The following is a 14,884-nucleotide window of genomic DNA, read 5'->3' as shown; positions in this document are numbered from 1 at the left end:
TTTTTTCAACTGTGACATTTTCTTTAAGTTTGCACCTGGACAAATAGTAAAGAAGAAATGGAAACCTTGGAGGGTATGGGTGTATGCCTATGAATTGCACTCATGTGTAGGAAAAGTAATTAGCATTATGGACACTATATATGATAATAAAGTACAGTATTCTGTCATTTGTACTACGTTAACCAAGCAGGAGTGTACTAATAGTGTATGCTTACGTTAACTATGGTTCAAGTATCATTAAACCGTTGTATATATACTTGGATGTACTAGTACAGTGATCTGCAAACTCTGCTCTCCAGCTGTTAAAGAGGAAGCGACACCCATGCTAACCAAAAAATAAAAAACACATATATAAGTAGATAATTACTAGTTCTACTTACATAACAGATGTATTGCGCTAGACACATTATGATTTCTGTGTATTTTATAAAGGAAAAGCAGAAAATCCTTTCCCAGGCAGTGGCCATCTTGCTTAGATAATGCTGACATCATATCCACCCTGACTCTGGTTTTCCCCCCTCCCTCCTCTTGCTCATTGTTTATTCATTAGCTACCCTCCTCCCAGAGTCTTCAGACACTCCCACTGGGGTGTATACTAGGAACTGCACTGTCTTATGTCATCATTGTGCGACTCAGTACAGCTGTGTTTACATCACAAAAGCAGGGTGATTTCAGAGCACACATTTTGTGTCTGCAGAGATCGGATTTCTGCTGTAGCTGCAGACAGGAAAAAGTAGCCAAAATGTTTCTAATGTTTGCAAAAGTTTATCTAATTTCTTGCATTACTGCTTGTTTTTTTTCTCTTTTTCAGAGAAAAAAAGGTACAGACCTGGCTACACTTATGCTAGCGGGGGTACAGACCTGGCTACACTTATACTAGTGGGGGTACAGACCTGGCTGCACTTATACTAGTGGGGGTACAGACCTGGCTACACTTATACTAGTGGGGGGGGGGGGGGTACAGACCTGGCTACACTTATACTAGTGGGGGTACAGACCTGGCTGCACTTATACTAGTGGGGGTACAGACCTGGCTACACTTATACTAGTGGGGGGGGGGGGGGTACAGACCTGGCTACACTTATACTAGTGGGGGTACAGACCTGGCTGCACTTATACTAGTGGGGGTACAGACCTGGCTACACTTATACTAGTGGGGGTACAGACCTGGCTACGCTTATACTAGTGGGGGGGGGGGGAACAGACCTGGCTACACTTATACTAGTGGGGGTACAGACCTGGCTGCACTTATACTAGTGGGGGTACAGACCTGGCTACACTTGTACTAGTGGGGGGTACAGACCTGTCTACACATACTATTGGGGGGGGAACAGACCAGGCTACACTTATACTAGTGGGGGTACAGACCTGGCTACACTTATACTAGTGGGGGTACAGACCTGGCTACGCTTATACTAGTGGGGGGGGGGGAACAGACCTGGCTACACTTATACTAGTGGGGGTACAGACCTGGCTGCACTTATACTAGTGGGGGTACAGGCCTGGCTACACTTGTACTAGTGGGGGGTACAGACCTGTCTACACATACTATTGGGGGGGGAACAGACCTGGCTACACTTATACTAGTGGGGGTACAGACCTGGCTACACTTATACTAGTGGGGCGGTACAGACCTGGCTACACTTATACTAGTGGGGGTACAGACCTGGCTGCACTTATACTAGTGGGGGTACAGACCTGGCTACACTTATACTAGTGGGGGTACAGACCTGGCTACGCTTATACTAGTGGGGGTACAGACCTGGCTACACATACTATTGGGGGGGGGGGACAGACCTGGCTACACTTATACTAGTGGGGGTACAGACCTGGCTACACATACTATTGGGGGGGGAACAGACCTGGCTACACTTATACTAGTGGGGGTACAGACCTGGCTACACTCATACTAGTGGGGGTACAGACCTGGCTACACTTATACTAGTGGGGGTACAGACCTGGCTACACTTATACTAGTGGAGGAACAGACCTGGCTACACTTATACTAGTGGGGGTACAGACCTGGCTACACTTATACTAGTGGGGGGACAGACCAGGCTACACTTATACTAGTGGGGGGGGGGTACAGACCTGGCTACACTTATACTAGTGGGGGAACAGACCTGGCTACACTTATACTAGTGGGGGTACAGACCTGGCTACACTTATACTAGTGGGGGTACAGACCTGCTTACGCTTATACTAGTGGGGGAACAGACCTGGCTACGCTTATACTAGTGGGGGGGGGGGGTACAGACCTGGCTACACTTATACTAGTGGGGGTACAGACCTGGCTACACTTATACTAGTGGGGGTACAGACCTGGCAACGCTTATACTAGTGGGGGTACAGTCCTGGCTACACTTATACTAGTGGGGGAACAGACCTGGCTACACTTATACTAGTGGGGGTACAGACCTGGCTACACTTATACTAGTGGGGGTACAGACCTGGCTACGCTTATACTAGTGGGGGAACAGACCTGGCTACGCTTATACTAGTGGGGGGGGTACAGACCTGGCTACACTTATACTAGTGGGGGTACAGACCTGGCTACACTTATACTAGTGGGGGTACAGACCTGGCAACGCTTATACTAGTGGGGGTACAGACCTGGCTACACTTATACTAGTGGGGGTACAGACCTGGCTACACTTATACTAGCGGGGGTACAGACCTGGCTACACTTATACTAGTGGGGGGGTACAGACCTGGCTACACTTATACTAGTGGGGGGACAGACCTGGCTACGCTTATACTAGTGGGGGGACAGACCAGGCTACACTTATACTAGTGGGGGGGTACAGACCTGGCTACACTTATACTAGTGGGGGTACAGACCTGGCTACACTTATACTAGTGGGGGAACAGACCTGGCTACACTTATACTAGTGGGGGTACAGACCTGGCTACACTTATACTAGTGGGGGTACAGACCTGGCTACACTTATACTAGTGGGGGTACAGACCTGGCAACGCTTATACTAGTGGGGGTACAGACCTGGCTACACTTATACTAGTGGGGGAACAGACCTGGCTACACTTATACTAGTGGGGGTACAGACCTGGCTACACTTATACTAGTGGGGGTACAGACCTGGCTACGCTTATACTAGTGGGGGAACAGACCTGGCTACGCTTATACTAGTGGGGGGGGGTACAGACCTGGCTACACTTATACTAGTGGGGGTACAGACCTGGCTACACTTATACTAGTGGGGGAACAGACCTGGCTACACTTATACTAGTGGGGGTACAGACCTGGCAACGCTTATACTAGTGGGGGAACAGACCTGGCTACACTTATACTAGGGGGGGTACAGACCTGGCTACACTTATACTAGCGGGGGTACAGACCTGGCTACACTTATACTAGTGGGGGTACAGACCTGGCTACACTTATACTAGTGGGGGTACAGACCTGGCTACGCTTATACTAGTGGGGGTACAGACCTGGCTACACATACTGTTGGGGGAACAGACCTGGCTACACTTATACTAGTGGGGGTACAGAAACAGAAGGTGCAGGAACCTTCAGTATAGTTAGCCAGGTATAGTGTAGTTAGGTGCAGGAACCTTCAGTATAGTTAGCCAGGTATAGTGTAGTTAGGTGTGGGTGCCTTCAGTATAGTTAGCCAGGTATAGTGTAGTTAGGTGCAGGAACCTTCAGTATAGTTAGCCAGGTTTAGTGTAGTTAGGTGCAGGAACCTTCAGTATAGTTAGCCAGGTATAGTGTAGTTAGGTGTGGGTGCCTTCAGTATAGTTAGCCAGGTATAGTGTAGTTAGGTGTGGGTGCCTTCAGTATAGTTAGCCAGGTATAGTGTAGTTAGGTGCAGGAACCTTCAGTATAGTTAGCCAGGTTTAGTGTAGTTAGGTGCAGGAACCTTCAGTATAGTTAGCCAGGTATAGTGTAGTTAGGTGTGGGTGCCTTCAGTATAGTTAGCCAGGTATAGTGTAGTTAGGTGCAGGAACCTTCAGTATAGTTAGCCAGGTATAGTGTAGTTAGGTGTGGGTGCCTTCAGTATAGTTAGCCAGGTATAGTGTAGTTAGGTGCAGGGACCTGCAGTATAGTTAGCCAGGTATAGTGTAGGTCGGTGCAGGGACCTTCAGTATAGTTAGCCAGGTATGGAGCAGTTAGGTGCAGGGACCTTCAGTATAGTTAGCCAGGTATAGTGCAGTTAGGTGCAGGGACCTTCAGTATAGTTAGCCAGGTATAGTGTAGTTAGGTGTGGGTGCCTTCAGTATAGTTAGCCAGGTATAGTGTAGTTAGGTGCAGGGACCTTCAGTATAGTTAGCCAGGTATGGAGCAGTTAGGTGCAGGGACCTTCAGTATAGTTAGCCAGGTATAGTGCAGTTAGGTGCAGGGACCTTCAGTATAGTTAGCCAGGTATAGTGTAGTTAGGTGCAGGGACCTGCAGTATAGTTAGCCAGGTATAGTGTAGGTCGGTGCAGGGACCTTCAGTATAGTTAGCCAGGTATGGAGCAGTTAGGTGCAGGGACCTTCAGTATAGTTAGCCAGGTATAGTGCAGTTAGGTGCAGGGACCTTCAGTATAGTTAGCCAGGTATAGTGTAGTTAGGTGTGGGTGCCTTCAGTATAGTTAGCCAGGTATAGTGTAGTTAGGTGCAGGGACCTTCAGTATAGTTAGCCAGGTATGGAGCAGTTAGGTGCAGGGACCTTCAGTATAGTTAGCCAGGTATGGAGCAGTTAGGTGCAGGGACCTTCAGTATAGTTAGCCAGGTATAGTGTAGTTAGGTGCAGGGACCTTCAGTATAGTTAGCCAGGTATAGTGTAGGTAGATTCTGACAGCCGCAAAATGTTACATGACGCAAGCTACCAAATAGGCGGTCGCGATCTACCGGTAGATCGCGATCAACTTATTGGGCACCCCTGGTGTAGCCAGTAGGAGGCCGCAGCATAGGTAGCCAGGGATAGGTGTAGCCAGTAGTAAGTGGCCGCAGCATAGGTAGCCAGGGATAGGTGTAGCCAGTAGTAGGTGACCACAGCATAGGTAGCCAGGGATAGGTGTAGCCAGTAGTAAGTGGCCGCAGCATAGGTAGTCAGGGATAGGTGTAGCCAGTAGTAGGTGGCCACAGCATAGGTAGACAGGGATAGGTGTAGCCAGTAGTAGGTGGCCACAGCATAGGTAGACAGGGATAGGTGAAGCTAGTAATAGGTGGCCGGAGCATAGGTAGACAGGGATAGGTGTAGCCAGTAGAAGGCCGCAGCATAGGTAGCCAGCATTAGGTGGCTGCAGCATAGGTAGCCAGTATTAGGTGGCTGCAGCATAGGTAGCCAGGAATAGGTGTAGCCAGTAGTAGGAGGCCGCAGCATAGGTAGCCAGGGATACCCAACCCTACCTCTGGTTGCACATCATCACCTACATTTGCTGTATAACAAGCATTGAACAGTTGTTGCATAAAACCAAAGGTATATGCTTTCAAAGTCAGTGTCCAATTTTACAAAGTTAATTATTGTTCATTGACGACATAGTTTTCCTGTTTCTACAGGTTGTGTAAGAAATAAAATTTATTAAAAAATATTTCAGCACAAAAGTTTTTACATTAAGTTTAAAAAAAAAAAATACAGATCATTTACATTTTCATGGGAACAAGGAGACATTCAACTACAACATGAGGATTTTGCGCAAGAGTTTGTATCCACAAAATCTACCATGAAGTAAGAGGTCACTTTTTATCCTCATCCAACCTAATCAAATCCTAAGGTGGCTGCGTCCACCGGTGTCCGTGTTTTCTTCAGTGCCCAGGCATCTCAGTGTCCGCACCTGTGCACTTAGTTCCTCTGTGCCGCCACACCATCCCCTTCCGATGCCGGTCTTGCTCTGTGACCCCTCCAATGTGACCAGTGCTAATGTCCACTGCTGCCGACATTCAACTTTTTCCCACTCCATACTCTAAAATACATACATAGCTCTCTTCCACTTATCTTTTTTTTTTTTTTTTTAACAAAAGACAGGATTAGTGTTAGACCTTACTGACAGTTATGAATATTTGAAAAGGATTATGGGAAGCAGCAGGGGGGGTCCCTACAGTATAAGTATAGGCAGGTAGGTCCCCCCAGTATAAGTATAGGCAGGTAGGTCCCCCCAGTATGAGTATAGGCAGGTAGGTCCCCCCAGTATAAGTAAAGGCAGGATGGCCCCCCCAGTATGAGTGTAGGCAGGATGGTCCCCCCAGTATGAGTACAGGCAGGTAGGTCCCCCCCAGTATAAGTATAGGCAGGTAGGTCCCCCCCAGTATAAGTATAGGCAGGTAGGTCCCCCCAGTATAAGTATAGGCAGGATGGTCCCCCCCAGTATGAGTATAGACAGGTAGGTCCCCCCCAGTATAGGCAGGTAGGTCCCCCCAGTATGAGTGTAGGCAGGATGGTCCCCCCAGTATAAGTAAAGGCAGGATGGTCCCCCCAGTATGAGTGTAGGCAGGATGGTCCCCCCAGTATGAGTACAGGCAGGTAGGTCCCACCCAGTATAAGTATAGGCAGGTAGGTCCCCCCCAGTATAAGTATAGGCAGGTAGGTCCCCCCCAGTATAAGTATAGGCAGGTAGGTCCCCCCCAGTATAAGTATAGGCAGGTAGGTCCCCCCTTGTATAAGTATAGGCAGGATGGTCCCCCCCAGTATGAGTATAGACAGGTAGGTCCCCCCCAGTATAGGCAGGTAGGTCCCCCCAGTATGAGTGTAGGCAGGATGGTCCCCCCCAGTATAAGTAGGCAGGTAGGTCCCCCCAGTATGAGTATAGGCAGGATGGTCCCCCCAGTATGAGTGTAGGCAGGTAGGTCCCCCCAGTATGAGTGTAGGCAGGATGGTCCCCCCAGTATGAGTATAGGCAGGTAGGTCCCCCCAGTATAAGTATAGGCAGGATGGTCCCCCCAGTATGAGTGTAGGCAGGTAGGTCCCCCCCAGTATGAGTGTAGGCAGGTAGGTCCCCCCAGTATGAGTATAGGCAGGTAGGTCCCCCCAGTATGAGTGTAGGCAGGATGGTCCCCCCCAGTATGAGTGTAGGCAGGTAGGTTCCCCCAGTATGAGTGTAGGCAGGTAGGTCCCCCCAGTATGAGTGTAGGCAGGTAGGTCCCCCCAGTATGAGTGTAGGCAGGTAGGTCCCCCCCAGTATGAGTGTAGGCAGGTAGGTCCCCCCCAGTATGAGTGTAGGCAGGTAGGTCCCCCCAGTATGAGTGTAGGCAGGATGGTGCCCCCCAGTATGAGTGTAGGCAGGTAGGTCCCCCCAGTATGAGTGTAGGCAGGATGGTGTGTGTGTGTGTGTGTGTGTGTGTGTGTGTGTGTGTGTGTGTGTGTGTGTGTGTGTGTGTGTGTGTGTGTGACAGAGAGTGTGTGTGAGAGAGAGACAGAGAGTGTGTGTGAGAGAGAGACAGAGAGTGTGTGTGAGAGAGAGACAGAGAGTGTGTGTGTGAGAGAGACAGAGAGTGTGTGTGAGAGAGAGATAGAGAGTGTGTGTGTGAGAGAGAGACAGAGAGTGTGTGTGTGAGAGAGAGACAGAGAGTGTGTGTGTGAGAGAGACAGAGAGTGTGTGTGAGAGAGAGACAGAGAGTGTGTGTGTGAGAGAGACAGAGAGTGTGTGTGAGAGAGAGACAGAGAGTGTGTGTGTGAGAGAGAGACAGAGAGTGTGTGTGAGAGAGAGACAGAGAGTGTGTGTGAGAGAGAGACAGAGAGTGTGTGTGTGAGAGAGTGAGTGTGTGAGAGAGTGAGTGTGTGTGTGAGAGAGTGAGTGTGTGAGAGTGAGAGAGTGTGTGTGTGTGTGAGTGAGTGAGAGAGGGCGTGTGAGTGTGGGCGTGTGAGTGTGCGCGTAAGAATGTGTACGCGTAAGAGAGTGTGTGCGCGTAAGAGAGTGAGAGAGAGTGAGTGTGAGAGAAAGAGTGAGTGTGAGAGAAAGAGTGAGTGTGAGAGAGTGAGTGTGAGAGAAAGAGTGTGTGTGAGAGTAAGCGAGTGTGAGAGTAAGCGAGTGTGAGAGTAAGCGAGTGTGAGAGTAAGCGAGTGTGAGAGTGAGTGTGAGAGTAAGCGAGTGTGAGAGAGTGAGTGTGAGAGTAAGCGAGTGTGAGAGAGTGAGTGTGTGAGGATGTGAGAGAGAGTGTGAGGATGTGAGAAAGTGAGAGAGAGTGAGTGTGAGAGAGTGAGTGTGAGAGAGTGTGAGAGTGAGTGAGAGAGTGTGAGAGTGAGTGAGAGAGAGTGTGAGAGTGAGTGAGAGAGAGTGTGAGAGTGAGTCAGAGTGTGAGAGTGAGTGTGAGTGAGAGTGAGTGAGAGAGAGTGTGAGAGAGTGTGAGAGTGAGTGAGAGAGAGTGTGAGAGTGAGTGAGAGTGTGAGGATGTGAGAGAGAGTGTGAGGATGTGAGAGAGAGTGTGAGGATGTGAGAGAGAGTGTGAGAGTGAGTGTGTGAGAGTGAGTGAGAGAGAGTGTGAGAGTGAGTGAGAGTGTGAGTTAGAGAGTGAGAGAGTGTGAGTGAGAGAGTGTGAGTGAGAGAGTGTGAGTGTAAGTGTGTGTGTGTGTGTGTGTGTGTGTGTGTGTGTGTGTGTGTGTGTGTGTGTGTGTGTGTGTGTGTGTGTGTGTGTGTGTGTGTGTGTGTGTGTGTGTGTGTGTGTGTGTGTGTAAGTGTGTGTGTGTGTGTGTGTGAGAGAGGGCGTGTGAGTGTGCGCATGTGAGTGTGCGCGTAAGAAAGTGTGTGCGCGTAAGAGAGTGTGTGCGCGTGTGAGAGAAAGAGTGAGTGTGAGAGAAAGAGTGAGTGTGAGAGAAAGAGTGAGTGTGAGAGAAAGAGTGAGTGAAAGAGTGAGTGTGAGAGAAAGAGTGAGTGTGAGAGAAAGAGTGAGTGTGAGAGAAAGAGTGAGTGTGAGAGAAAGAGTGAGTGTGAGAGTGAGAGAAAGAGTGAGTGTGAGTGTAAGCGAGTGAGAGAGTGAGTGTGAGAGTAAGCGAGTGTGAGAGTAAGCGAGTGTGAGAGAGTGAGTGTGAGAGAGTGAGTGTGTGAGGATGTGAGAGAGAGTGTGAGGATGTGAGAGAGTGAGAGAGAGTGAGTGTGAGAGAGTGAGTGTGAGAGAGTGTGAGAGTGAGTGTGAGAGAGTGTGAGAGAGAGTGTGAGAGTGAGTGAGAGAGAGTGTGAGAGTGAGTGAGAGAGAGAGAGTGAGTGAGAGAGAGTGTGAGAGTGAGTGAGAGAGAGTGTGAGAGTGAGTGAGAGAGAGTGTGAGAGTGAGTGAGAGAGAGTGTGAGAGTGAGTGAGAGAGAGTGTGAGGATGTGAGAGAGAGTGTGGATGTGAGAGAGAGTGTGAGGATGTGAGAGAGAGTGTGAGGATGTGAGAGAGAGTGTGAGGATGTGAGAGAGAGTGTGAGAGTGAGTGAGAGAGAGTGAGAGTGTGAGTGAGAGAGTGTGAGTGAGAGAGTGAGAGAGTGTGAGTGAGAGAGTGTGAGTGAGAGAGTGTGAGTGTGTGTGTGTGTGTGTGTGTGTGTGTGTGTGTGTGTGTGTGTGTGTGTGTGTGTGTGTGTGTGTGTGTGTGTGTGTGTAAGTGTGTGTGTGTGTGAGAGAGGGCGTGTGAGTGTGCGCATGTGAGTGTGCGCGTAAGAAAGTATGTGCGCGTAAGAGAGTGTGTGCGCGTGTGAGTGTGAGAGAAAGAGTGAGTGTGAGAGAAAGAGTGAGTGTGAGAGAAAGAGTGAGTGTGAGAGAAAGAGTGAGTGTGAGAGAAAGAGTGAGTGTGAGAGTGAGAGAAAGAGTGAGTGTGAGTGTAAGCGAGTGAGAGAGTTGAGAGAGTGAGTGTGAGAGTAAGCGAGTGTGAGAGTAAGCGAGTGTGAGAGAGTGAGTGTGAGAGTAAGCGAGTGTGAGAGAGTAAGTGAGTGTGAGAGAGTAAGTGAGTGTGAGAGAGTGAGTGTGAGAGTAAGCGAGTGTGAGAGAGTGAGTGTGAGAGTAAGCGAGTGTGAGAGAGTGAGTGTGAGAGTAAGCGAGTGTGAGAGAGTGAGTGTGAGAGTTTGTGAGAGTGTGAGTGAAAGTAAGTGTGAGAGTGAGTGTGTGAGGATGTGAGAGAGTGTGAGGATGTGAGAGAGAGTGAGGATGTGAGAGAGAGTGTGAGGATGTGAGGGAGTGAAAGTAAGTGTGAGTTTGAGTGTGTGAGTGAGAGTGTGTGTGTGAGAGTCAGAGTGTGTGTGTGAGAGGGTGTGTAAGTAAGTGAGTGAGAGAGTGTGTGTGTGTGAAAGAGAGAGTGTGAGGGAGTGAGAGTGTGTGTGAGAGGGAGTGAGTGAGTGTGTGTGAGAGAGGGAGTGAGTGTGTGTGAGAGGGAGGAAGTGAGTGAGTGTGTGTGAGAGGGAGTGAGTGAGTGTGTGTGAGAGGGAGTGAGTGAGTGTGTGTGTGTAAGAGAGAGGGAGTGAGAGTCAGAGTGTGAGTGAGTGTGAGAGTATGAGAGAGTGTGTGTGAAAGAGAGTGTGAGGGAGTGAGAGTGTGTGTGAGAGAGAGAGTCAGTGTGAGGATGACCCTTACCTTACAGCTCCTCTTTTCCCTGCAGGCTTCCCTCTGGCGGCTCCTCTTCTCCCTGCAGTGAGAGTGAAAGTAAATGTGAGAGTGAGTTTCAGTGTGAGTGAGTGTGCGACAGTGCGAGTGAGGAAGTGTGAGGGAGAGAGTATGAGGGAGGGAGTATCACAGTGTGAGATTGAGTGTGAGATTGTGTGTGTGAGAGTGAGAGTGTGTGAGGGAGTGAGAGTCAGAGTGTGAGAGTAAGAGATTGTGTGAGTGTGTGTGAGCTTTACCTTACAGCTCCGGCGGCTCTTCTTCTCCCCGCAGGCTTCAGGCTTCCCTCCGGCGTCGCCTCTTCTCCCCGCAGGCTTCCCTCCAGCGGCTCCTATGCTCCCTGCAGGCTTCCCTCCGGCGGCTCCCCTTCTATCCCCGCAGGCTTCCCTCCGGCGGCTCCTCTTCTATCCCCGCAGGCTTCCCTCCGGCGGCTCCTCTTCTATCCCCGCAGGCTTCCCTCCGGCGGCTCCCCTTCTATCCCCGCAGGCTTCCCTCCGGCGGCTCCTCTTCTACCCCCGCAGGCTTCCCTCCAGCGGCTCCTCTTCTACCCCCGCAGGCTTCCCTCCAGCGGCTCCTCTTCTACCCCCGCAGGCTTCCCTCCGGCGGCTCCTCTGCTCCCGCAGGCTTCCCTCCGGCGGCTCCTCTGCTCCCGCAGGCTTCCCTCCGGCGGCTCCTCTGCTCCCCGCAGGCTTCCCTCCGGCGGCTCCTCTGCTCCCCGCAGGCTTCCCTCCGGCGGCTCCTCTGCTCCCCGCAGGCTTCCCTCCGGCGGCTCCTCTGCTCCCCGCAGGCTTCCCTCCGGCGGCTACTCTTCTCTCTGCAGCGAGTGTGAGAGTGAGTGAGAGTGTGAGTTGTGAAATAGTGTGAGAGAGAGTGTGAGGGAGTGAGTCAGAGTGTGAGTGTAAGTGTGAGGGAGTGAGAGTCAGAGTGTGAGAGTGAGTGTGCGTGAGATGGTGAGAGTGAGAGAATTAGAGAGAGTGAGGGAGTGAGTCAGAGTGTAAGTGTGAGAGAGAGAGTGTGAGGGAGTGAGAGTGAGTGAGATAGTGAGTGAGAGTCAGAATGTGAGAGTGAGTTTGAGGATGTGAGTGTGCATGAAATAGTGAGAGTGAGTGAGTGTGAGGGCGTGAGTCAGAGTGTGAGAGAGTGCAAGGATGTGAGAGAGTGTGAGGGAGTGAGTCAGAGTGTGAGAGTGAGTGTAAGTGTGAGAGAGTGCAAGGATGTGAGAGAGTGTGAGGGAGTGAGTCAGAGTGTGAGAGTGAGTGTAAGTGTGAGAGTGTGCAAGGATGTGAGAGAGTGTGAGGGAGTGAGTCAGAGTGTGAGAGTGAGAGAGAGTGTGTGTGAGAGCAGTGTCCAAGGGATCTTCCCCCTCCAGAGCTCCACTTCTCCCCGCGGTTGCCAGGCTTCCATCCGGGTGGCGGCTATACCGGTGTTCCAACACTTTAGCATACCCGACAAATGCTACTGAGCATGTTGGAACACCGGCTCCTCGGCCTGCTGGCGGCGGCGGCAGGTACGTGTCCTGTCCTCTTCCTCCAGCGGCTATGGGGCTCCACTTCTCCCCTGGTGGCTGCACAGGCTCCGGGCAGCGGCGGTGATGTGGGCAGCGGCGGTCATGTGGGCAGCGGCTGAGCGGCGGTCATGTGGGCAGCGGCAGTCATGTGGGCAGCGGCGGAGCGGCGGTCATGTGGGCAGCGGCGTGATGTGGGCAGCGGCGGTCATGTGGGCAGCGGCGGTCATGTGGGCGGCGGGCAGCGGCAGGCTTCCTCCAGCTCCTCTTCCCATGGTGGCTGGCGACTAGTATAGACATCACATGCGGTGTCAGCCAACCAGGGAAGAGGACAGATGTGGGTGGGGAAGCAAGGAAGGGGTGGGTGGGTTAGAAGGAGGGGAAATGGGTGAATATATTATAGATAGGAGAGCGCCGGCAAGCAAAAGTCCGGCGATTTCGAAATAAATGTCCAGTAATGCAATACCCCCAAACAATACCTGCAGACATATTTTTTAAAATTTTGAATACAGCATAAGGATCTATATTGCACAAAAGACTCAGACCAGTTGCTGTTGAAATTTGATTTTTATGGTGACAATACCGCTTTAAGGAACTACAAGTCCCACAATGCATTGCAGGAGTTTAACAGCCACAGTCATGATTCATAAAGGCAATTGCACTGTGAGACTCCTTAACAGCTGGCGAGCCAAGTTTGCAGATCATTTTGTGAACAGTCACAAAAATAATCAAAAATACTTGTACAGATTATATATCTGTTCATTTTGGTATGTACGTCAGGTTGTATAAATGTGTATATTTCTGTGGCTTATAGAATAAACATCTCATATACATATATTTTCTATTATATAGAAAATATTATTTAATGGACAGATGTGCAGATTTGGGTAAGGACACTGCAATATTTATTTTCTTTTATGCTATACCAGTTGTCTTTTTAACCACTTAAAGAGAACCCGAGGTGGGTTTGAAGAATATTATCTGCATACAGAGGCTGGATCTGCCTATACAGCCCAGCCTCTGTTGCTATCCCAAACCCCCCTAAGGTCCCCCTGCACTCTGCAATCCCTCATAAATCACAGCCACGCTGCTGACAAACAGCTTGTCAGAGCTGGCTGTGTTTATCTCTATAGTGTCAGTCTGCTGCTCTCCCCGCCTCCTGCAGAACTCCAGTCCCCGCCTGCATCCCTTCCCTCCCTGCTGATTGGAGGGAAGGGACAGGGGCAGGGACCGGAGCTATGCAGGAGGCGGGGGAGCAGCTGAGACTGACACTACAGATGTAAACACAGCCTCACAGCACGGCTGTGATTTATGAGGGATTGCAGAGTGCAGGGGGGCCTTAGTGGGGTTTGGGATAGCAACAGAGGCTGGGCTGTATAGGCAGATCCAGCCTCTGTATGCAGATAACATTCTTTAAACACACCTCGGGTTCTCTTTAAGTACCAGCGGCCTCTGCACCCTTAAGGACCAGAGACTGCTGGTACAGAAAAGGCGGAATCCCAACGATCGTCGCACATACCTGCCGCAACCGCCGTCACCACCACACATCGGGAACCTGGGCTACCCCCTCTGCCATCTCTATGGCAACAAAGTTCCTGTGAGCCGGTCAGGAGCCGCTTTCATTGGCTCCGGACACTGTCTAACAATGTAAGCCAATGGGCGTTGCTTCCATTGAAAGACAGGGCCAGGAGCCAATGAAATCGGCTCCTGATCCACTCACAGGGCTCTGCCGTCATAGAGACCGGCAAAGTGAGTGAGATGCAGAGGAAGACGATTTAGTGGTGAGATCAGCAGGAGCGATGAAAACGATGGATGCGTGCCGCGGCGGTGAGTTGAAATCTACGCCCTGGCAGCCAGATAGCCAACAAAACAGCATAGATTTAAACTAGCGCAGTCCTTAAGTAGTTAATGTATGTCACTACTGTTGTATCAGAATAATTCCAGAGAGAAGCATGGAGGAAATCTGTGCATATTGTACAATAGTGGCTGAAACGCCTGATCTGCAAATTGCTGTCCAACAGACAATGGCCTCAATTCTTTAAGCTTAACTCCTGTCTTTAATAACTCTTCTGAGCTGTTTTACAGTTATCACAATTATATCACTATGGTGATAACTGTAAAACAGCTCAGCAGAGTTATTAAAGACAGGAGTTAAGCTTAGTGAATTGAGGCCATAGGATTAATAAGAAAGGCAGGCAAAAGTATGGGTGAGATGAATATAAATATGGCAGTCTCCATATCCCTCTCGTTACAGCTGTCCTATCAAAGACAGCCAGGGCCGGTTCTAGACTTTTTGCTGCCTGAGGCAAACTTGCACAGCACCAGACAATTTACTCTTCTTCATTTAATGTTCTCACATGACATGCTGCAGCTCAACACAATAGCTTTTCCCTAAAGATGCTCTCCTGCCTCCCCCCTCCTCACTCACTGTCAGACTCCTCACACAGCACAACAAGCTGCTTTTCCCCAATGATGACCTCTTCACTTTGCTTACTCTCCTCTCGCTTCTCCTCCTACTCTGACTGCATGCTGTTAGTGTATACATAGTACAAACATGCTGTCCCTGTAATCTCTGCCGCCTGATGCAAATGTTTCACATTGCTTCATGAGAGAACCGGCGCTGAAGACAGCTGAAGTCACAGGGCAATGTTAGCTCCAATATTTGTTTACACAGTTGCCTGCCTATGCTCCTCATCCTGTACCTCTAATAACAGCAAGCAGCAGATGACGTGTTTCTAACATTTTTGGGGGGCCAATTTTGTCAAGATTATCTGCATGCTTGTTTCTGGTATCACTCAGACACTACTGCAGCCAAATACATGAACAAGGTCTCCCAGGTCACTGGTGTTGTGTTAAGGAAATAATTATATG

The sequence above is a fragment of the Hyperolius riggenbachi genome, chromosome 10 (genome assembly GCF_040937935.1).
Source record: "Hyperolius riggenbachi isolate aHypRig1 chromosome 10, aHypRig1.pri, whole genome shotgun sequence".
NCBI lineage: Eukaryota > Metazoa > Chordata > Amphibia > Anura > Hyperoliidae > Hyperolius > Hyperolius riggenbachi.
The sequence above is the reverse complement of the archived record's forward strand: the minus strand, read 5'-3'. Positions refer to the sequence as shown.